The 23,523-nt window shown below is 48.0% G+C and overlaps 1 protein-coding gene and 1 pseudogene across 1 annotated transcript in view; both read right to left on the minus strand.

The window, feature by feature from the left end:
• The window catches only part of LOC134929276 (uncharacterized), a 170,519-nt gene that overhangs the window by 126,230 nt on the left and 20,766 nt on the right, over positions 1–23,523 (minus strand). The gene's annotated exons all lie outside the window — the stretch shown is intronic.
• Positions 9,865–10,038, minus strand: LOC134931185 (U2 spliceosomal RNA; annotated as a pseudogene).

A 23,523-nucleotide genomic window follows, 5' to 3' on the forward strand; every position in this document is an offset into this window, starting at 1 on the left:
CAATATGGAAAACCCTGGGATCCAATTACGGCAATACCCACACATTCCTAAAAACGTCCTGATCTGTTGCTGGGTTTGTGGCAGTGTCATGTCTCTAATGGCTTGGATTCTATCAGCGGTCAGGTGTCTCAGTCCTTGTGTTAGACAGTGTCCCAAATATTTTACCTTAGTCTGGCATAATTGTAACTTGTCTTTGGAAACCTTGTGACCTGTGTCTGAAAGATGAAACAGGAGCTGTTTCGTATCCTTCAGAGAGGCTTCCAGTGAATCTGAACACAGCAGTAAATCGTCCACGTACTGTATCAATACTGATCCACTCTCCGGTTGGAAAGACTGTAAACAATCATGCAAAGCCTGAGAAAATATACTTGGACTGTCTATGAAACCTTGGGGTAACCGAGTCCACGTGTATTGGACTCCTCTGTATGTAAAAGCAAACAAATATTGGCTGTCAGGGTGCAGAGGTACCGAAAAGAATGCGGAGCAGAGGTCAATAACAGTGAAAAATTTGGCAGTGGGAGGAATTTGCATTAGGATGACAGCTGGATTAGGCACTACGGGGAACTGACTCTCAACTATTTTGTTAATCCCCCTTAAATCCTGCACTAGTCTGTAACCCCTCCCCCCACTCTTTTTAACAGGGAAGATGGGACTATTGGCTGTGCTGGACGTTCTTACTAGAATGCCCTGTTGCAGCAAGCGTTCTATTACTGGGAAAACTCCTAACTCCACCTCTGGCTTCAGAGGATACTGTGGGATTTTTGGAGCTATCCTACCATCTTTTACTTGTACAACTACTGGAGCTACGTTTGCCATTAATCCAGTGTCCTGTCCATCTTTTGTCCAAAGTGACTCTGGTATCTGAGATGTCATCTCTTCTACTTGGGATGGATTCCTATTTGTCATAATGGAATGTGACATTAATTTTGATGGGGAGTCTAACATGTCTCGTACCTCCTGAGCGTGATTCTCAGGAATGTCCAAGAATACACCTTCAGGAGTACAATAAATGACGCAACCCATTTTACATAGTAAGTCTCTACCCAGGAGATTAGTTGGTGCCGATGCAGCCAGCAAAAAGGAATGCTTGGTATGCAAAGGCCCTATTGTAATCTCGGCTGGTTTGCTAACAGGGTAGTGCTGGACTACTCCTGTTACTCCCATGGCTGGAATTGTCCTACCAGTGGTTCTCATGCCCACTGTCGAATTTATCACTGACTTGGCAGCCCCTGTGTCTACAAGAAAGTTTAAAGTTTTACCAGCTACATTGATTGCAATCTCTGGTTCGCTTCCAAGACTGGCAATCAACTTAACTGGCTGCAGATTACAGGTATGGCCACACCCCTATTGGGTATGGTGACCTGCCTGTACCCCGCTGGCAGCGACTACTTGTGAGGGAGTTAGCTGGGAACTACCAGAGGCATGCCAGTCTCTGTTCGGGGGATATCTTTTTGTTTCCCCTGTATGTGGCTCAAAACTCCGCCTCTGTGGACCCTGCTCCCAATGTCGTGTGTCGTGTCGTTGTCTAGGGGGTTGAAAAGATCTTTGTACACTCTTTGCTCTACATTCTCGTGCATAGTGTCCTGGTCTGTTACAGGAATAACAAGTTATTACAGTTGATTTACTTACAGGATTCGATGGTACATACGCAGGCTGCCTTGTGGTCAGCGCCTGTATACTTACTGACATCAACTTATCACTTTGCGACTCCCTGTGTCTAGTGATGTTTCTGTCGTGATCAATAGCAGCCTCTCTCAAAGTGGACACCGACAGACCTCGCCAACATGGTTGCGTGGTCTGTACCCTAGTCTTTAATGTTTCCTTTAAACCATCCATCAGTACAGATACTGCTACGTCTTGATGGTTTGGGTTGGTCTTAATGTCTTCTATTCCAGTGTACTTTGCCATTTCTAATAGTGCCCGGTGAAAATATTCTGATGCCGTCTCGGACTCTTTTTGTCTAATGGAGAATATCTTGTTCCATTTAACAACGGCTGGGAAATACTCCTTTAGCTGTAAATTTATCCTTTTTACATTATCCTTGTTGTACACGTCTGTAAGCGGTACATCTTTATCCAATGCACAGTCAGCTAAAAATTGAGTTGCGTCGACATTGGAAGGTAAACAAGCTCTTAGCAGTATCTGCCAATCCTTGTTGTTGGGTTCTACAGTGTTGCCTAGATCCCTGATGTATTTTTGGCTAGCAACTAAGTCCTTCCTGGGGTCAGGAAATTCGGACACTATTGTTCTTAATTCCATTCGGGAAAATGGAGTGTACATGGCAATGTTCCTTATGGGAGTGGCTCCAGACACATCTGTTTTTCCATTGGGAACTGCTATTACCCTTACAGGAGCAAGTCTAACAACCTCATTCTGTGTAGATTCTACAACTTGTGGTGAAATTGTTTCAGTGTAGTGCATGGTGCCGTACTTACCCGTTGACACGACCTCACCTATCCCTCCGCTAGGGGCTTTCGCTAATCTCGTGGGTGTTGTTGTGCCTACTGTGGTCTCTGCTATGGTGGCCGCGAGAGAGAGAGCTGAAATTGTTGTTGAATCGTCTTCTTGATCACACTCCTGAGGAAGGTTCAAAACAGGGTACATCTTGCACGGGTTAATAATTGCATGAGTTACTTGGTTAACATCATTAACATTTACAGGGTTACTAAGAGTTTGTGTTTTACAACCCAGTGCGTTTCTCTCCGCAATCAACTTCTCTCCTGCAATGTATGGTGGAGGAGGGGCTGTGGCTATCAGCTTCCTGACTGCCCCAGATCCTGCCGCCAGAGCCAAACCTCTCTGTATCTCACCTTCCTGGTGCCATAACTGTAAATAATCATGATGCTGAATTCGTCTCTTTGTTGATTTTAGGAGACATATCCTCCTCCTTAAATTTTGTAACACTTCTGGACTGAAGCTACCTATTCTTGGGAATTTGTCCCTGTCTTGTACAGTCATTCTCTCCCATTCATCACATAAAGATTCTGTGTGACTTCCGTATTTTTCACACATGATGTACCTTGCCGACCCGACGGGTCGGTTCTCTGAATCAACCCGAACCAAGGTTGATCGCCCCCTACCTGAACAATTGGCCCCCATAATCTGCAGGTGTTGCTTACTACTCCTGTGATCTTTATATCACGGTCTTCAGCGAACCCTTACAGCAAACCAAATTGTCCAAAAATAGGCCGGCGGTGGCGGTTTACCGAGTACCCCACTCACTCGCCCACCTCGACCAATACGACCTGATCACACTGATATGGTGCTGGCGTACTCGATACAGGGCCCCTATGGAACCTTCTGTTTACTGGAACATATGAGGGTTACCCGCAGGACACTTACTCTTTCCAGTAAAGGTGGGGTTGTTAGATAGTTCCTGAGTGACCAGCGAACTTCCCTTCCAAAAATAAAAAATTACACAAATCACGTCAGAATGTACAAATAGCGTTTGTGACCACTTTACTCTAATGGTATTAGGTCAGATTACTAACTACTGCACACAATTACGTGCGGTACAATCGTTCAGTACATAAGCACTACTTGTCATGTACTGAAAGATCAATGGAATCGATGTTTCCGGCCGCGATTCCTTCAGCAAGAGCTTGTATGGCCTATATGGGTTCTGCACCAACACCCCAGGCGTTGTGCCTCTTGTACCTTTATAGCGGACCTGTTTGTCTATTTAACCTGTTACCTTATGACCTCCTGGTCTGTTACCGTCTGTTAATGACCTCCTGGTCTGTTACCTTATGACCTCCTGGTCTGTTACCTTATGGTCCGCTATACTCTAATGCTCAAATATTATTTAACCAGGGATGCCTCCCTAGCCACCGTATATGTCACTTACACGTATGTCCTTTGACGAGTACCCGACTTTCCTTTTGGTTCAACCTCTAAGTTATATAAACTTATGTGATAAAAACACACTCACTCAACACATGTACACTTTGTTTCTATATCTATTTCTGCGCAGAAATTTTCTTCAGCCCAGCTGTGTTACCAATTAGGAGCAGGATCTGTTAAACTAAATTTCAGATTTTTCCAAAAATAGATTTGCGTTATTTACCGCGTCGCGTTATCTACCGCTGTGCGTTACTTATCGCCTTTGCGTTAATTATCGCTTTGCGCTAATTATCGCTTTGCGCTAAAATCCAACTTTTCGTGACTTGAGCTACGTGGGCGTAACCGGACGCTACGTTGCGTAATGAACGCTGCGTGCGTCTGCCTTTGGATTGCGTACGCTAGTCTTTGTTAGTGACACGTGTACGCAAAACAAAGATCCACCGTAACACAATTTCTACTTTTATCAATGTAGATGATCCCTGATCATCTACCGCACACCACACTGACTGCCTTATCTCCCAGACAAGCCGTGTGTTGGTCTATACTTTAACTATCACCTCTACTATGAAATAACAGCAAATCTCTTTTAGCACTTTCTATCAACTATAAAAATTGGCAAACAGGAATAGTGATATACGAAATTTGAAAAAAGAAATGCAGATATATATGTATGCGTGCGTGTATACGCAAGACAGAAGAGAAATAAACAGTTTTAAAAGACACAAGCGTTTTGTTCTTACTTCCGGTTCCCGGATTCCTTCAGCACTCTTTGTCTAAGCGAAGCAGACGCTTATCCCGTCAGCACAGCACTGCGAGACAACCTCCCACCCTTTGCTGGGGGGATAATGTCTGCTGATCTACCTAGTGCAGATATGAGAAGGATAGGACGAGTCCCCAATTGACAATGCTAAATTCCTTTGTCGTATAAACAACCCTTTATGAAGTCTAAGAACACTGTACGCTGTTTACTTAAGAAGTACCGTACGGGTACGCTGGTTGCGTAACGATCGCTCCGCCGTAGGCGAGACGCTCAAGCGTCACGTTCGCTCACGGCCCAGCGATCACATGACAGCACGTTAAGGGCTATGACTAGAGTAATGATTCGCTATGGCGTAGCGGACGCTCGAGACCACGAGGAGATCACCAGCGGCGCTGACGCTCACAACGCTATACCTTTATGTCTAAACCTTATACCAATGAAATACACAGAATACCTTAATGTGAATACAGGGTGTAAGTGCAACCTTGTGTAACCTGACTAACTACAAAGCTGCTTGAGCGTCACCGACGCTCAAGTGAACACTTAACACTATAGGAAATACACAGATACTGGTTTAGGGTCCAAAGCCTATTAACTGTATTATATCTAATATACTTGTAAAAGGGGATAACAGTACAAATGATACACTACAATATAACAGAGACTTCCTAACCAAAATACAATACTATCTAATACAATTCAATACTAGTCTAGGGGAGATGTGAGAGAAAAGAGAAAGGAGAGAGAGAGAGAGAAATGGAGAGAGATGAGAGAAATTGGCTCACAGTAAGACAATGATTACGGAGAGAAACTTACGCACAAAGGGTATGATCGCATGCGCCTCGATATCCAGCTCCCGGTTATCAGCAGAAAACCGTTGATGAGAGAGTGAAGTTGGATATGGTCGGCCTGCCTATTTATGCCCCTCACACAATGCAATCTCATAGTCCCTACAATCCCATTGTCCATTGGACGTCGGAATTCGGCCCTGTATCATAACAAAAGGTCATAGGTTGATTCATACAGGTGGGCTGTGACGATTTCAAACAGCTCAGGTGGGTGGGAAACTAGGTTTCCCGCCGCATACCTGAGTATGAGTAAATAATAGAAATGGACATAAACTTCTTATGTCCATAACTATTCGCACGAGCGATTAATACGCTCCAAACCAACACCGGAATATTGCTAATTAAATACTCTTCCGATGGGTACCAAACACTGCTGCATGACTCTTGTTAGACCCTTCCCACAATACAAAGAGGGATTCCTCAGCTCAGGGACATTCTATATTAACTAAACTTTCAGAAACTATCAAAGGGACCATGATCTACAAACTACATTAATTGTGAAAATATGTAACGATTGGGTCGCACGCTACGACTACATACTCCTTACCGTAAATACGCATACCGATGCGAGCGGGTGCACGCATCAGCGGGTATGCGCTATCACGGGAAAGCGCACGCATGCGCAGCACGGACCAGCATGAGGTGCAAATATGGCAGCGTGTATAGGGATATTTTTCTGACTTTGACATTACATACGTAGCCACCGCATTACATATATAGACACCGCATAAATAGGCCATTCATCATGGACAGACATTGGGCAGCTATAGGGTTGAAGGACGTTGCATTAGAGATTGTCCCAGGCATTGGCGTTTCTATAATGATGCAATGTGTGCGGTGCACATGGGCCCTTGGGTCCAGGGGGGGCCGCACACATTGCACCCATATTTTAGTACTCACCTCTCCGGAGTCCAGTGTCGGACGCTGCAGCCGCCTTCGTCCAGCACAAAATCGACTCCAAAATAGGGATTTTTGTTTACTTACCGTAAAATCTCTTTCTCTGATTCCATCTGGGGGACGCTGCGCACTTACTAATGGGGTTAGAGTGTGTGGGATGGGAGTTTGGCACAGAACCTATAAAAAACTAACTCCTCCCCCCTCTAACCCCTCCCATCTCCTTCCTGCTCAGCAGATTACCTCAGTTAACGTTTAGCAAAGCCGGAAGAGACAGAACATAATATATATATATATAAATATACGGGAGGGATCGCAGCGTCCCCCAGATGGAATCAGAGAAAGAGATTTTACGGTAAGTAAACAAAAATCCCTATTTCTCTTTCATCCATCTGGGGGACGCTGCGCACTTACTAATGGGATTTCCCAAAGCAAGCTAATTAGAGGAGGGAGACACAGACGACATAGCCGTCTGCAAAATTTGATGCCCAACAAAGGCAGTCTCCAAACCAAAAGTTTGAAAAACGGAATAACTTCGTGAAGGTATGTACGGACGACCAGGTCGCCGCTCTACACAGCTGCTCGACGAATAAACCACTGCGAACCGCCCAAGAGGCTCCAACAGGTCGAGTCGGATGAGCCCCTAAGGAATCAGGAACAGGCAACGCCTAAGAACCTAAGCCTGCTGAATAGCAGAATTAACCCAGCACATTACCGTGTTCTTATTGGCCAGTCAGCCACGCTTGGGCGCAGCAAACAAACCCAACAAGGTAAGATTTAAGGTTTAAACGCCAACCAATAAGGCCAAGTATCGACCCGCCCCGGACGAGCCCGGGACGACACAAGAAGCACAATGTGCTGAAGAAGAGGAAAAACCGATATAACTTGTGGTTTGTAAGTAAAACCACCCTAACTGTATAAACAAAAACACTGTAAGAGAAAAGAAACCGCAACTCAACCAGAGGCCGGAAAGGAGAAACAGGAGCCATTCTGGAAAGTAAATTCTAGAGCAGAACCCAGTCTGCTAAGATAAGAAGACAAAGTAGTTCTGACAACTGTGTTATAGAAAAGCTAAGAGGCGGAAAGTACTAAGAACTCCAGCTGAGTGACCGTTAAATACACATAAACGATGACAAACGTTCTGGCACTGTGATTGGTTAGAGAGCCAGAAACGTAGTAGGGCTTGATGACGTTGTTCTCCACAATCACGCCGTCACAGTCAGAATAGACAAAATCCCGGTGATGACGCAAAGGTTGAGAGTGGAGAGCTGGCCGGAAAGGCACCCTGTAAGGAGCCCTGGTCACCCTGGCCTATAGCATTGCAGAACAGAGGCAACAGGCAAATCCGAAGCGGATTACCGAAAGAGCCACTGGTCAAATGTGTTGAAGTACTCACTAGATTTTGCAAGAGGCAGAATAACTATGCTAGATGAAAGTGACAAGGAGCTGACACGGCGTCCACGAATTCCACAAGAGGATTTCCGGAGCGATCACAGTACAAATGAAGTCCTGAGGTCTATGTCAGCTAGTCATAGACACGCCAAAGCCAGAAATCCCGGATGATTTCACATACTTTAAGGAAGAACAGCCTGACGATCCAGGAAGTCCGCTTCCCAGTTGCCCATTCTGGAACTGGAGATGATAGATATTGCCGGAATCCAAAATTCCGCCCTCTGCATATGTTAGATACTGCTCCGATGGCTCTCCAGCTACAAGTGCCACAAAACAATTGATATAGGCCACAGTGGAAAGACCTTGTAGAAGACATTGAGCTGGAGTCAAGGCGTTGTGGATCGCCCGTATCGGAAGTGACATTTCCACTTCGGACATCAGTTTCATTGAAAACTCCAGAGTTGAAACCAAAAACCGTAATGTCTGAAACTTTTGACTGTGGTTATGACCCTCCATGTCGAGACAGAATGAAGTCCTATGAGTCAGATCTGGATTGTGTAGCCCAACGAAAAGATCGACCAATGAAAATATTTTCGTATTTTAATAGAGAAACTAAACTGCTGTTTATGTAAACTCAATCCTGCCTGAGATTAATAACATTGAATCTGAGATTGAAGAAACTAGGCAGAAGACCGGGGGGATGGAGCCACCTATAAAATCACCACTGTCCTGCAGAGTAAGTGTATGCTTGACCCCTGAGTCTATTCTGGTCAGTAAATCCTGCACTCCGCCAAGGTTTGAGATATCAGGTATCGAAAAGAATACCCATGAATAACATCATCTGCGAAGGAAGAAATCCAGAACCAAGGTCCGCTGTAGAAACAAACAGTGCACGAGAGAGGATTTTTTTTTTTTTTTTTTTTGCAACAACTGACCCAAAATTGTAGCGATGCCCAGATGACGGGCAAAGGATTGGACTGAATACTCCTGTGGCGGATAGCGAACAGACTGCAATGATTAGAGCCCGTCTAAGATGGGCACTAAAGATTCTTGCTTGGTACGTGTTCCCCAAGATTCAGAATATATGTTCGTGCTACAAATTCAGTACATCCAACGGACCAGTGGACTCTGAGAAAGTTGGTGCCCTCCCCCTTGGGAATCAGACTGTCCGACTCCGTGGTCCCTGCAGAGGGCACATCGGAAGTCCGTGTTCTAGGTCGACAAATGCCTCCCAAAAGAGTACACATTTTCCTGACATAGGTAATAAAAACAAAAACAAAAACCAGTTCTCAGCTATTATACTCAGGATGAGAACCCACGACCTGTTATACCGCAGGCATACACCTTACTGATAGAGTTATTTGCTCCTGCTTTAATTTGGAAGCAGAATTTCATGATTCGCAACCAAAATGGATAGAAGGGTGTCATAGCCTGGGAAAAAATGCAACATTGAGTAGATAGGGAATAGAGCTTGAGAGACCAAACCCGTCAATGGATAATTTGAAAAGGATCAGCTGCCACAAGAATGAACAACTTGCATTATGCAACCGGTTTAAAGATTCATGGATAAGCCAGGAGAGGGCGTAGGAATATTCCTGTCAGAATGAATACCAATATAATAACGGTCTCACCGTTGTCAATCTGTGGTGACTGTCAAGGTCACATACTGTACTTTAGTAAAGACAGTCGCCCTAGGCTCTCCCATGATGGATGCGTCCACTAATAATTATTGGAACCTTCATTAGATCAGTGTCTTCATCAGCGAAAGGATAAAGAAATACTGTCTCTAATAATGAGACACCGAAACTGAACTGAAAACAGTATGTACGAGAGACAGACACATTTCCCTGGAAATATAAACTTTTGCATCAGGTGTGTAGTCAGACTTCCATCAACATTCTCTCACGGGAAGGAAGAGGTGGAAAACAAGAAATTCAGTAGATTATTTCTTATTTCTATCCTGAAGGATCCTCACTGACAGGATTTATCCTCAAAACGCCTCTGAAGTAAAGGAGCTATATTGTCTGTCAAAGACCAGGCTCGCTACTGATTAAGAAGCTTTGTCCAGCCATTTGGCAATTCATAAGTACATAGAGTACAAGAAATAGAAATAGTCTGTCCTGTTTTGAAAGGCGCACCGGTCCCGGAGGTACTGCAATACCGGATCAATGCGTGGAGTGGACAGAGCAATCCATTTTAAATATATTTAATACATGGGCCCCCAGATAGGGGGCGTATCAGATATTAAACTGATAAGAACAGATACTACACTTGATCTTAGCCAAAAGGCCAAGAAGTGATCTTTTTACCAAGACTAACGGCTAAGTAGTAAACAGAGTACCAGACCCATTACATTGACATAGTGTAAGGAAAAGTAGACTCAAAGAATACCGGTATTTGTGGACCGGTCCTGGAACCCCAATCCCTGCAAGTGCAGGGAATATATATATATAACTTCACACAGTTAGGGGCATACACTGAACTGGAGGGAGGCCGGTTCAGGGGCAATTTAAGGAAAATATTTCTTCACAGAAGGGGTAGTGGATAAGTGGAATAGCCTCCCATGAGAGGTGGTAGAGACTAAGACTGTAGAGCAATTTAAACCTGCTCGGTATATACATATACTTCTATGTAAACAAGCTCATGGACTCAGTGCTGTCAGGCAGCAATGCTAACCACTACTCCATCTGTATTATTTTGGATTGAGGTGTGCTTGGCCCACAGAGGCATAAACTGATCCCTGGAACCTCCCGGCTGCTCCGCAACTGGTGTCCTGGAGCATGGGGTACCTGTGTCCGTGCTACCTTTTGGAAGTCTGGAGCCACATTTGGAACATGTAATTTAATGTATATGGGAATCAAACCTGTCTACTCTATCTTACTAATACACAGCATTAGCCCACAAAGCTATCGGAGCTCCTGTGTAGTAAACTACTGAACTTGTCGTTCCTTTAGGAGATTTTCTGGTTTACAGACCATGGAATATACAATGCCACAACCAAAGCACATAATAATGTTCCTCATAACTCTGTGTGCTGTAGTCCAGCTCTACCGACTGAGCTATAACCGCTCCTTTTTATAACATGATGTTTGTAAACAGGTAAACCACTGTTGTCTATGTCAGAATAGCACAACACTAGTTAAGAAATGATTCCCGCCTGTGTAATAAACAGGGTGAGGTAAAAATAACTTTTTTACAGTGAGACTACCGAAATATAGGCAGACAAGAAATAAAATTGGGTGATGCAGATTTCTGATTTAACCCAATAACACCTGTATTTTCTGATCCCCGCCTGTATAATAACAGGGTGAGTCAGGTTCCTGTCAGATAATCTCCTCCTCTGTTGTGCAGTCCCTTTCAGACAGCGTTGATACAGAGGGAGTGGGTAGTAAAATGGCGCCCGCTGGTTGAGTCCGCCCCCACAGACAGTGATGGGCGGAACAGTAAAGACTAGCAATGCGGGAAGAGCTCGGCGGGAAGCCTCTACGCTCCAAAATCCCCTTTAGGAGAACAGACTGTAGCAGCCGTAAAACTTCAGTTAAAGCACAGACGCGACTACCGCTCCCCTTCCGCTGCAGTCCCGCCGCCGCCTGCCCTGAAGCGGCAATGGCAGGATCCGAAGTAGCGGGGAGCGACAACCAACCTCCTGTCAGCGGCGTGATCCTAGCCGCTCTCAGTATCCTGCTGCGCGCCACTGCAGTCTAAATGTAAATCGTAATAATGGGACACTGTTCAACACTGCCAGAGCAAGTTGCCTGTCCTACCTGATATAGTGCCTCCTCGGTGCTGTGTCCGGTAACAGAAAGCCCCAGAGACCTCTGGCATGGTGACTTTCTAGAGGCTGGGTGAGTGAGAAATAAGGCACACAGCCGCCTTCTATTAACTTAACCCCACTCACAATATGCTTGTCGCCTGTATACAGGGACTAAACATAAAATCAAAACAGATAGGAAACAAAAACCTATTAAAATCTAAGAGCAAAGGAAAACTGTGCCTGTCCTCCAAGGCCCAAAACTAAAACTGAGGTAATCTGCTGAGCAGGAAGGAGATGGGAGGGGTTAGAGGGGGGAGGAGTTAGTTTTTTATAGGTTCTGTGCCAAACTCCCATCCCACACACTCTAACCCCATTAGTAAGTGCGCAGCGTCCCCCAGATGGATGAAAGAGAAATGGCCACCACGCATGCGTACTTTAAATTTTGTCTCCGGGACATGGCGGGCGAAATGTTTCCGGAAACCTGCGCATGCGCAGTAGGCTCCGGCGCAGTGTCGGAGCCTACAGCGCCATGGAGAGGAGGGGGCCCACCCGGAGTCTGCACACGGGCCCCCTCCTCGCTTAAGACGCCCCTGGTACCAGGGCTGGCTGTGAGTGCTGCCTGGTCAGCTGGCATCCGGAGAACAAGGTACATCCTGCTCCTGTCCAGTCCCCAAACCATACACTGTGACCGGGGATGCCCTAACCGTTACACTAACATGATAATGCAAATAATGTAATTAAAAATAACCTCTCTGCCGGATCCCCTTCAGTGCCCAGTCACCGCTCTGGCCAATTCAGTGAGAGTGCGGGAGCTGGGGTGGCAGCGGGTGTAGTGAACCTGGCTCCGACCATCGCTTTGCTGCTGCTCCTGGGCCAGGCTCGTTGAAGAGACCTTTGGCCTGGGCCAGGGAGAGAATGCTGCTGGTCTAGTTAACTTTCTCAAGGTCCCCCATTGGTAGAACAGCATCACCACTTTTCACGGCTAGAAGTTCCCGCTAGCCTAACTTCCGGATTGAATTCCAATGAACCACAAGTACTGGAAGCAGTGTGAGCCAGCCCAGACTGAGTGTGAATCGACGTGGCTGAGGGGGATATGGGACCACCCCTCGAAATCTGTCATGGTGTCCTAGTGGGCCCATCCGCCCCTGGTAGCTGCACTCCCTGCACATGTAACTGTGACAGGGAAGGTGGCTCCTCTCAGCTGTGGGACCCAAAGCAGCTGCACCTATGGTAGCTACAGCCTGTATATAACACATGTAACTGTGACAGAGAAGGTTGCCCCTCTCAGTTCTGCATAGCAGCTGCACTCCCTGCACTTATGGTAGCTACGTCCTTGTATGTAACACATGTAACTGTGACAGGGAGGGTGGCCCCTCTCAGCACTGGGCCCCATAGCAGCTGCAGTCCTCGCACCTATAGTATCAGGATGCTGACCGCTGGTATCCCAACCGCCGGTTACACGATCCCAATGCATGACCTATGGTAGCTACACCCTTGTATAACTATATAACACGTGTAACTGTGACAGGGAAGGTGGCCTCTTTCAGCTCTGGGTCCCATAGAATCTGCACTCCCTGCACCTATGGTAGCTACACCCTGTATATAACACATGTAACTGTGACAGGGAAGGTGGCCCCTCTCAGCTCAGGGCCCCATAGCAGCTGCACTCCCTGCACCTATGGTAGCTACACCCTGTATATAACACATGTAACTGTGACAGGGAAGGTGGCCCCTCTCAGCTCTGGGTCCCATAGCAGCTGCAGTCCTCGCACCTATGGTAGCTACACCCTGTATAGAACACATGTAACTGTAACAGGGATGGTTGCCCCTCTCAGCACTGGGCCCCATAGCAGCTGCACTCCCTGCACCTATGGTAGCTACACCCTGTATATAACACATGTAACTGTGACAGGGAGGGTGGCCCCTCTCAGCTCTGGGCCCCATAGCAGCTGCACTCCCTGCACCTATAGTATCAGGATGCTGACCGCTGGGATCCCAACCGCCGGTTACACAATCCCAGCGCATGATAGAGCATATGGTAATTGCCTATTCTCCCGCAATGTCTTGGAGACTCCAGGATAGCAGGCACCAAGGTGTAGGCATATCTTCAGTAACGCCTCAGTTCCACACGCTGATGCCCACTTCCCGCGTGAAGTGACCAGTCCAGGCGAGCTGATGACACTATTCCTGTGAATCCCATCATCATGGCCCCTTCCCCCGCTTTACAGTGATGTGTAATCGTGGCTTTATATACTGTGCCTTGATGATGCGATTCTGCTGTCATGCCCCTGTACTGCTCACATGGTTGTGCCATACCCCTCCCAACTGGCAGCCAAGAACTTGGTAAGTGTGTGATATCTGGGCCCTGCAGCTTACCAGCAAAAAGTATCTATTTTTTAACCATTTCATCACCTCCACATCCACTGCATACAATGGGGTCTATGTACTAAGCCTTGGAGACAGATAAAGTGGCTGGAGATAAAGTACCAGCCAATCAGCTCCTGTCATTTTTCAAACCAAGCCTATGACACTTAGCAGCTGATTGGCTGGTACTTATCACCGTCCACTTTATCTCTCTCCAAGGCTTAGTAAATAGACTCCAGTATTTGTAACGAGCCCCAGTGCTTTAGCCTACCAAACACCCACCACCACCACCAATTTTGCAACTGAACACTGTAAAGTATGAGAGGACATGGGCTGTTATCCGATGTCTCCACTGTACAGCTGGCCACATGCAGGCCCATCCCGCCTCAGGAGCTGCGGCCCAGGATTATTCATCAATTTGACCTCACACTTTGATGGCCAAACCTGACATGGACAAGTAAAACAGCCCCATGGGGTTTCTGGAGGATCTATGGGACCAATTCACAGCTGATTGCTCGCTAGCTGTTTTTTGCAGTCCTGCGTTCACATAGTCGCCGCCCACCGGGGAGTGTATTTTAGCTGTGCAAGTGTGCGATCGCATGTGCTGCCGAGCGATATAAAAGATTTTGTGCAGTTTCTGAGTAGCCCAGGACCTACTCAGCCGCTGCGATCACTTCAACCTGTCCGGGACCAGAATTCACGTCAGACACCCGCCCTGCAAACGCATGGGAACGCCTGCGTTTATCCAACCACTCCCAGAAAATGGTCAGTTGACACCCACAAATGCCTTCTTCCTGTCAATCTCCTTGCGATCACCCATGCAAATGGATTCTTTGCACAAAAACCCATCGCAGAGCAACGAACCACTTTGTACCTGTGCGACGTGCCTGCACATTGCGGTGCATACGCATGCGCAGTTCTGACCTGATGACAGCGCTGCAAAAAACGCTAGCGAGCGATCAGGTCTGAATTAGGCCCTATAAACACTGTGTTATGCAGTGCCGTTTCTAGCGGCGGGCGAGCCGTGCAACCGCACGGGGCGCCCGCCGCGGCACTTTGTGACTCCTTATCTCCTCTCCCCGAGCGCTCCTGCTCGGGGGGGGGAGTTTCGCGTCATTCCGCGAAACTCCGCCCCCCGAGCAGGAGCGCTCGGCGAGAGGAGATAAGGAGATACGCATGGAAGGAGGAGGCGGCCGGCGCGAGGGACGTGAGGCGGCGGGACCGAAGAGCGGGAAGATGTAAGTATCCTCTCTCTTTCTCCCTCTTCCTTCCCCCCCACTTGAAACCTGCCTGCATATGGGGTTGCCTGCTGCACTGTATAAAATAGGGACACCTGCATATGGGGTTGCCTGCCGCACTGTATAAAATGGGGACACCTGCCTATGGGGTTGCCTGCCGCACTGTATAAAATGGGGACACCTGCATATGGGGTTGCCTGCTGCACTGTAAAAATGGGGACACCTGCATATGGGGTTGCCTGCCGCACTGTATAAAATGGGGACACCTGCCTATGGGGATGCCTGCCGCACTGTATAAAATGGGGACACCTGCCTATGGGGTTGCCTGCCGCACTGTATAAAATGGGGACACCTGCCTATGGGGTTGCCTGCCGCACTGTATAAAATGGGGACACCTGCCTATGGGGTTGCCTGCCGGACTGTATAAAATGGGGACACCAGCCTATGGGGTTGCCTGCCGCACTGTATAAAATGGGGACACCTGCCTATGGGGTTGCCTGCCGCACTGTATAAAATGGGGACACCTGCCTATGGGGTTGCCTGCCGCACTGTGTAAAATGGGGACACCTGCCTGCCGCACTGTGTAAAATGGGAACACCTGCCTGCCGCACTGTGTAAAATGGGGACACCTGCCTGCCGGACTGTGTAAAATGGGGACACCTGCCTGCCGGACTGTGTAAAATGGGGACACCTGCCTACCGTACTGTGTAAAATGGGGATACCTACCTACCGTACTGTGTAAAATGGGGATACCTGCCTACCACACTTTGTAAAATGGGGACACCTGCCTGCCGCGCTGTGTAAAATGGGGACACCTGCCTGTCGCGCTGTGTAATATGGGGACACTTGCCTGCTGTAATGTGTAAAAAGGGGACTTTTTTTTTTTTTTTTTTTTTCCCCCCTGTGGTGGGTGTGATGATATCAGACGAGGCTGCGCCCACTTTAATGAGACCACACCCATTTTAATCAGGCCACACACCCTTGTCGGGAGCGCGCGCGCCGAAGGCGCGCGCATGCTTTTTCTTTTTACGGCTATATGGGGGGGGGGGGGCGCATTTTGAAATCTCGCACTGGGAGCCAAATTGTCTAGAAACGGCCCTGGTGTTATGTGCACATTAAGTGGTATAAATGAAAATGTATGGAACATGAGTAATTAACATGAATTAAAAACAAATCATCACATTATAGTGAAGTCCAGTAAACATGACACGATGGGAGTTGTAGTGCACAAAGGTCCTCCTAGACAGATCCGCACATGACATTCCACCATGCACGGGGCTCAGCCACCAAGCATCCCTGGAATTTGTTATAAAATGTTGTCAAGTATGACAGACAGTCACAAATCAAAGTAAACTCGAAGTGTATCTACTATATAAAAGCGAAAATCCGTCCTTCTATCTTTCTATACAAATCCACAGTTTACAAGCGACGATCGTGACATATTACATACGAGTGTATTAAAACACGGTGGAGGAAACTAAAACAATTAGAAATCCCTAGCACTCCTAGGGGGGCAGACAGCAGCACAGAGTATATCAGGAGACAGCATAACTCCGGAATTGCTGGAGCAATGTACTCAAAACTTGGTACACATATGACTTACAATCTGGGAACAAACACTGTGGGAGGAAGACACCCTAGGGGTGAGGCAGCAGCACTGAGTATTTTAGCAGACAGCTTAACTCTGGAATACCTGCAGCAATTTACAACAAACTTGGTACACATATGACTTTCACTGTGGAAACAAACACTGGCCCTCATTCCGAGTTGATCGCTCGCAAGGCGAATTTAGCAGAGTTGCTCACGCTAAGCCTACGCCTACTGGGAGTGTATCTTAGCTTCTTAAAATTGCGACCGATGTATTCGCAATATTGCGATTACAAACTACTTAGCAGTTTCAGAGTAGCTTCAGACTTACTCGGCATCTGCGTTCAGTTCAGTGCTTGTCGTTCCTGGTTTGACGTCATAAACACACCCAGCGTTCGCCCAGACACTCCCCCGTTTCTCCGGCCACTCCTGCGTTTTTTCCGGAAACGGTAGCGTTTTTATCCACACGCCCCGAAAACGCTGTGTTTCCGCCCAGTAACACCCATTTCCTGTCAATCACACTACGTTCGCCAGAGCGAAGAAAAAGCCGTGAGTAAAAATACTATCTTCATTGTAAAATTACTTGGCGCAGTCGCAGTGCGAATATTGCGCATGCGTACTAAGCGGAATTTCACTGCGATGCGAAGAAAATTACCGAGCGATCAACTCGGAATGAGGGCCTCTGTGCGGGTCAGACACCCCTAGGGGTGGGACAGCAGCACAGAGTATGTCAGCAGACAGCATAACTGTGGAAGGCCTGGAGCAATTTACACCAAACTTGGTACACATCTGACTTACAATCTGCAAACAAACTATGTGGGGGTTAGACACCCCTAGGGGTGGTACAGCAGCACAGAGTATGTCAGGAGACAGCATAACTCCCGAATGCCTGGACCAATTTACAACAAACTTGGTTCACATATGACTTGCAAGCTGGGAACAAACACTGTGGGGGTAAGAAACCCCTAACACCCCTAGGGGTGGGCCAGCAGCACACACTATATCAGGAGGACATGCATGATATCACAGTGATGACAGGGCTGCATGTGACAGGGCCAGTGACATGATGTGAGGAGGGGAATGGAGGCAGCAGGAAGCCACAGACTGAGAGTTGTCTAGTGGGAAGAGCAGGGTCCCTTGGGGGACCAAAAAGGGGTGCGGCCACTACACAAAGTGCATCAGGGAAGCAAGATATGCCTATATACTAGCAAGATATGCCTATATACTAGCATACAGGTACAGTACCTTTTTTTATGGTCTGTCCCGAGTTTTGGCTTTCCAAACTTCCATTGAAAGTATAGGAAAAGGAGCGTAACCACGACCCCCTTTACACGTGACCACGCCCCTTTCCCTCTTTTGTACCGATTTTTATGTGTAAAATGTTGGAGGGTATGTACTAGATCTCCAAGGTCATCATGCAATAAGTGATATGCCGGCCAGTCTAAGTTTCCTTTTGATGCTTGATCCAAATAATGTATCACTAACAACAGTTCTGCAAGTATGGCGGTACGGGGCGGTACGGCATACCTGTAAGAAAATCCCTGCAGGTATGCTGTACCGCTGGGCCGCCACCTTGCAGACACTGGGTCTTGGAGAGAGGAGAGCGCAGCACGCGCCTCTCCTCTCCTGTCTGCAAGTCCCGACTTCCGGGTCTGGCAGTGGCAGGCAGCAGCGGCGGCGTGCACTGAGCCGGTCCGTGAGCCAATCAGAGCTCGCAGACTGGCAGCCAATCAGGAGCCGCTGCTGCCGGACCGTGAGCCCTGATTGGCTCGCGGCCTGGCGCCATTTCAGCAGACTGGACTGAGGCAGGAGAAGAGAGGGACAGGAGGAACGCGTTCTGCACTCTCCTCTGCCCAGCAGAAGACAGTGTCAGCCCCAGGCAGCAGCAACATTGGTAAGTTGCACTGTTGGGGCATATCTGGCACTCTGGGGGCATGTGTATCTGGCACTGTGGGGGCATATCTGGCATTCTGGGGCATATGTATCTGGCACTGTGGGGGCATATCTGGCACTGCAGGGGCATATCTGGCACTGAAGGGGCATGTGTATCTGGCACTCTGGGGGCATATCTGGCACTGGGGGCATATCTGGCACTCTGGGGCCATGTGTATCTGGCACTGTGGGGCATATCTGGCACTGTGGGGGCATGTGTATCTGGCACTGTGAGGGCATGTGTATCTGGCACTGTGAGGGCATGTGTATCTGGCACTGTGAGGGCATGTGTATCTGGCACTGTGAGGGCATGTGTATCTGGCACTGTGGGAGCTTGTGTATCTGCACTGTGGGGGCCTATCTGGCACTGAAGGGGCATTTCTGGCACTCTGGGGGCATATGTGTATCCAGCACTGTGGGGGCATATCTGGCACTGTGGGAGCATATCTGGCACCGTGGGGGCATATCTGGCACTGTGGGGGGCATGTGTATTTGACACTGTGGGAGCATATCTGGCACTCTGGGGGCATGTGTATCTGGCACTTTGCAGAATGTCGGGTGACCGGCAAAAAGATCTGCAAAGTGTCAGTTGTAGACGACGGGAGGGGTCGCAGAGGAATTAGTGACTGGAGAATAGCATGCAGGAGGTAAGTTACCATACTTGTGTAATTGTGTGTGTGGTGGGGGGTATTGAGAGCACAGTACAAAACAGGGTCTATGGGGGGGGAGAGCGGACAATACAAAACATGCAGAAGGGGGCAACTTGGTATAGCACATACAGATGGTGTGGGGGCACAATACAAAAACATAGAAACTGTGGCGTACTCTATAGGACATATAGAGGAAGGACATGTGTAGAACATACTGTAATACAGAAAAACAGGATGGGTGGGGAGAGCATGATATAGAACATACAGGTCGGGGGAAGAACAATACAGATCGGGGGAGATAGTGAAATGGTTGACATTTACAGTATATCAATGAACTGGGTGCAGGTGTACAAAGCCTGGGAAAGTGATGAAGTGGAGAGAGATAAACTAACAACCAATCAGCTCCTAGTTGTCATTTTTCAAACACAGCCTGTAACATGGCAGTTAGGAGCTGATTGGCTGGTACTTTACCTCTCTCCACTTTATCACTCTGCAGGGCTTAATACATCTCCTCCATAGAATAACCAAATGATGAAATGGAACAGAATGGTATAAATGATGTGAATTGGAGCTGTAACAAGTGACGGTTTCCCTATCTTTACATATAATAAAGGTGACATAGTCCTTTCCCCAGAGTCCTTCTCCTTACCGCTCAGGGGGCCTGATTCAGATGCGGACGCAGAGCTGCTGTTGCACCAAGTGGCTCAATGCTTTTTCACTGTGCATGCGTGTAAGCTGCACTGCGCACAAAATTAAATCAAGCTCACATAGAGGATTCCATCGCAAAGTGATTGACAGGAAGTCAGCGCTTGAGGTGGTAACAGGGGTGGCTAACTGTATACAGGCATGTCAGGTCCGTTCAAACGCCGTTCCCTGTGCATGCATAAATTACCCATTGCGACCTGTGTTGCTGCTGGAGAGCCCTCTGTGTCTAGGAGACTTGCTCATCCTATGACTGCTCAGACTCATGATGCAATTGTGAACGGCAAGATTGCAGCAGCGATCACTTTAACACCCACATCTGAATCAGGCCCACAATTACACCATTATATTTTACTATTTTATCACATTTAACAACTAAGGGGTCAGTTTTATTAGGTGCGAGTTTGTCTTACAACAGCCGCACTTTCTGGTAGCCCCATAGGCTGAATCTGGCCACGAAGGGTGTGAGTTTGGATGCTGTTGAAATGTCGCAGCAATGGTAACTCATACCGAATTGGATTGACCCCTAAATGTTAGCAATTTATAGCTTTTATCATTTACTGGTCAAATTTCTTTTCTGAAGGTACCCACTAATTACTATAAGAGAGAACTTATCCCCCCAATGTGTGTATTGTATAAAAACAATTGTCCTTATTTTAGGTATTTTCCATGTCCTCAGTCCGAGAGTAACATTTTTACATAGATTTTTCTCTCAAAGACAATGAACTATAAACCTGGTTTTACACCCTTTCCTGCGCAGTCCAGAATCTCCTTGCAGCATTAGTGTGTCTGGGAAACGAGTACAGTGTTTCCTTGGAAATGAATGCTGAACAGTGAAAAATAGACACACTAATTGGCGCCAATTAGTGTGTCTATTTTTCACTGTTCAGCATAGATTTTTCTCTCTACACAACCACACCACTGTTTGCAGTTTGTCTCTCTGCTTGTTCATCCACTAACAATGATTTTTCATCTCTTCCTCTTCGTCTACACGCAGTGGGTGATCCCTGAATAGCTGCCCTGGGAGGAGAGCAGCGGACACATGCTCCAAATGTTGGGACATATGCATTACCTATTAGGAGATGCAGTAAAGATGCCGGCTGTCGGGTTTACGGCAGTCAGAATACTGACACTGGGATCCCAACACTCTACAGAATCCCGACGTTGGAACACCGAATGGGCAAGGATACCGACGTTCGTATCCCCACGATCATAGGTTTAGGGCTGGGCGAGGGGGGTTAGGTTTAGGCATCACGCATGGGGGGGAGGGGGGTGGTTAGGCTGCTGGGGAGGGAGGGTTAGGCTTCAGACGGGGAGGTTAAGTTTAGGTGTCAGGTGGGGGGTTAGGGTTAGGCTGCAGGTGGGGGGAGGTTAGGGTTAGGCTGCGGATAGGGTGGGATAGGCACCCCCAGGGGAGGTTAAGCTGCATGGGAGGGAGGGTTAGGTTTAGGCATCAGGCGGGAGGGTTAGGTTTAGGCGTTAGGCAGGGGGGTTAAGTTTAGGCTGCGGGTGGGGGGAGCTTAGGGTTATGCAACCCTGGGGGTGGTTAGGCTGCAGGGGAGGGAGGGTTAGGTTTAGGTGGGGGATTAAGTTTAGAAGTCAGGCGGGGGGAGGTTAGGGTTAGGCTGCGGGTAGGGTGGGTTAGGGATAGGCACCCATGGGGGTGGTTAGGCTGCAGGGGAGGGAGGGTTAGGTTTAGGCATCAGGCAGGGGGTTAGGTTTAGGTGTCAGGCGCTGGGTTAGGTTTAGGCTGCGTGTGTTGGGAGGTTAGCGTTAGGCTTCAAGTAGGGTGAGTTAGGGTTAGGCACCCCCTGGAGTGGTTAGGCTGCGAGGGAGGGAGGGATAGGTTTAGGCAGCAGGGACAGAGGGGGGGGGGGTTAGGCTGCAGGAGAGGGAGGGTTAGGTTTAGACAGCAGGGAAGGAGGTTAGGATTAGACACCTCAGCGGGAGGGTTAGGCACAAAGGGTTAGACTGCGGACAGGCAGGGTTAGGGTTAGGCTGCAGGTGGGGGGAGGATAGGGTTAGGCACCTCCGGGGGTGGTTAGGCTGTGGGGAAGGGAGGGTTAGGTTTAGGCATCAGGCGGGTGGTTAGGTTTTGGCATCAGGCGGGTGATAGGATTAGGCTGCGGGTGGGGGGAGGATAGGGTTAGGCTGCGGGTAGGGTGGGTTGGGGTTAGGCACCCCCGGGGGTGGTTAGGCTGTGGGGAAGGGAGGGTTAGGTTTAGGCATCAGGCGGGGGGTTAGTTTTAGGCATCAGGTGGGTGATAGGATTAGGCTGCGGGTGGGGGGAGGATAGGGTTAGGCTGCGGATGGGGAGAAGTTAGGGTTAGGCTGTGGGTAGGGTGGGTTAGGCACCCTAGGGAGTGGTTAGGCTGCGGGGAAGGGAGCGTTAGGTTTAGGCAGCAGGGATGGAGGTTAGGATTAGGCACCTCCGCGGGAGGTTTAGGCACAAAGGGGGGAGGTTAGGTTTAGATTGCAGACAGGCAGGGTTAGGGGGGTGGGGAGAGGGGAGAACACCCCTTACTCACCCCTGCCGATCTTTTCTGTACTGGAATCCCGGCATCGGTATGAGAACCACCGGGATCCCATGCGCTGCGATAGCATACTGACCCCTCTATTAGTACACCTCTTAATGCCCAGAGGGAAGGGCGATCCTGAGGCCATGGTTTCCCCCCAAGGGGGTTTTTCCTCTCCTGAGTGCTGAAGGATGACTCTTCATGAGTCCAGAGGTGAGGCTTTTATGCCATAATGAGTACCAATCTCATGCCCGTCCCTGCAATGTATAAGAAGTAAAATAATTGCTAATGCGATCACTTTACTTCTGGGTTTAGACCCCGGCTGCGCATGTTCACATGTACAATCGTCAGACTGCGTATGTGAGAGCAGACAGTAATGCAGAGGGATCCCAAGGATCCTTCTCCTGGGAATTATTGCATAATGTAGCCCACAGGCTACAAAAGCCATTTAGAAATGGCATTAGCTCCCGGGCCAAGCTCAGAAATGCTTTGCATTCTGGAGCTTGGTGAGTTTCACAGTTTACCATCTGCCGTAGAAACTTTTGGTGGCTGCTTTTGTGTTCAAAATAGGTGGAACGTAATAGATATCTCAAATATCCATTGCAGTCCCTAATACATACATTCAGGGGCTGATTAATATTTGTGGGCATCCCCCAAAACTGACTGTTTTTGGAGATGTCTCGCAAATATTATTTATTAAATATTCCACTTAATAAACTTTTTATATTTTAACATAAACTAAAACATGTTTTATGTATTCATTGACTGAGTCTCCCGTCTTTACTGAGTGCTAATTTCACAGGGTCCGCAAATTATTATTGATATGACTGTTACTCTACTGTCCTGCTGGTGCTCCGGGCCTGCTGTATAGCAGCCAGACATATATTTTATATACAGCACTCTTGGGGAGATGTATCAAGCCTTGGGGCGGGATTTACTAAAGGGAAAATGTGGTAAAACCCCCGTTTTACCGCATTTTCATATGTACTAACTCCCGACCGCCGCGTTTTCGCCTCATAGGGTATCGCCATCTTTTTATGGCG

Source organism: Pseudophryne corroboree, chromosome 5 (genome assembly GCF_028390025.1).
Source record: "Pseudophryne corroboree isolate aPseCor3 chromosome 5, aPseCor3.hap2, whole genome shotgun sequence".
Taxonomy (NCBI): Eukaryota; Metazoa; Chordata; class Amphibia; order Anura; family Myobatrachidae; genus Pseudophryne; species Pseudophryne corroboree.